Below are 1,970 nucleotides of genomic sequence, written 5' to 3'. Positions count from 1 at the left end.
CAAGTACTGAAATAGCATTTGGGGTGTATGCATAGAGGGCTTGGTTTGCATAATGTGTCTCACAAGGAAATGTTTGTGTTCAGGTATATAACATGAGGGAAAGAAACAGTCTCGCCAAGGAAATGTTTGTGTTCAAGTAAATGTATAAAGTAAATGTATAATTCAAGCGCGAGTATATGCAAATTACGGCTTAGGGCTCAGAACTTAGTTAATATCATCATTGTTAGCCATCCAGTACAATATCAATTGCAGGTTGCTAATCTCAGAAATTTTGACAATCATCATAGCCTAAAAGTAAAAAGTCACCAACTAAAACTCATGAAATAACAATATTTTCATTAATAACCCACAATAGTAGTCATCCAATACAATGTAGATACATTGTAGGTTGCTTACAATTTTTTTAGTTGTCATGTATATGGTGACTTATAAAGTTCCTGCAAACACAAGTTTAATGTAAAATTAGTATTCTACAATCATCACATAATGTTGGTAGCCACTACCAAATATTTTTCATAGGCCTTTCATGACTTGAAATGACAATAAATACAAATAATCATGATACGCACCATAGCTTAATTCATATTTCCAAAGTTAGGATTGTGTCATGATACACACCATAGCATTTAAATAATTCTAAATCAAGCAAAAATCAGAAAGACGGTGAAAAAGAACCAAAGCAAATAACATGGTGAAATTATACCTGTAGTTGTCGAAATTCAACAAATCAAGCAAAAATCCGACGAAATACCCTTAGAAAGGCAGTGATTTCCCCAAATCCGACAAAAATTCGACGAAATCACAAAATACCACCCACACACATATTATGAATCTCAGAACTGAACATTGTAGGTTGCTGGAAACACCAACAAACAATACCTCAATAAACACCAAAAATGATCATAATAACCCCTTCTCAGTCAAAATCCGACGAATTTCAGATTTTAACATCAAACTGAAAATGATCACAATAAAGGTCTCCATAGTCAAGCCAATTCGGTTCATCATCACCCTAACCACAAATAATCATAATAACTCCTTCCTCCTCTTATCCAACACAGCTCATCATCACCCTAACCACAAAATCATAAATTTAAAGAAAATGTGTAAAGTTTAGGAACTCACTGAGCAATTAACAACGACAAAGAAGCCGGCGATGAAGGCGAAAGACGAAGACGATGAAAAACCCTAGCCGACGAAAAAAGGTCGTGGGAAATTTCTAGCGGGGAGAGAACGGAGGGAGGTAACCCTAGCCTTCTCTTTCTTCGCCAAGAAAAAAACAACGAGAGAAAACGAGATCGATATTGTCAGAGGCAGCTAGCATTTCCAGCGATTTCCTCACGTTTTGAGCGGAAATGGATCTCAAAAATTTTGTCGACGTGTGAGGGAGTTACCTAGCACATTTCCTTGCGAACCAAAGCTGAAAAAAGAAACGTAAAAACTCATTTTGCCATGTGGAGGGGGCTGTCAGAGGGGGAACTGTATTTCTTTGGCTCAAAACAAAGAACCAAACAGCCTCTAAATAGATTTCTATAAAAGACAAGCAACTTTAAAAACATATCCAATGACCTTTGTCTTCTTTCCTGGAACAGGAATTTTGGAAGAAGACTCAGCAGGCCACTCGTTCTTAGGAGTAGCCGCATCATCATCACCGTCACTCGTTACTGCTGCTGGGTCCTAATTGGGGATTTAATTAAAAATTTAAAAGCACTCATGTTTGGTTATAGAGGGTAAACACTTAAAATGCATCGAAAACACATGGTTTTAAGGCAAATGAACAATGAGCCATATGATTTCTTAAGATATAACAGTGTTTGCACTACCGTTATAGAAAAGCTATGTATGGGTGAAAATTTCTTGCTTTATGTTAAATAAAAAAAATGAACATTAATGAGTTTAAAGTCCCGTGATCTGTGATGCGCAAAGTGCAAATTACCGTTTTCCTATGTTACCTAGATACTTCTAAAATG

This window comes from Asparagus officinalis, chromosome 7, assembly GCF_001876935.1.
Source record: "Asparagus officinalis chromosome 7, Aspof.V1, whole genome shotgun sequence".
Lineage (NCBI taxonomy): Eukaryota > Viridiplantae > Streptophyta > Magnoliopsida > Asparagales > Asparagaceae > Asparagus > Asparagus officinalis.
Note: the sequence above shows the minus strand (reverse complement) of the source record.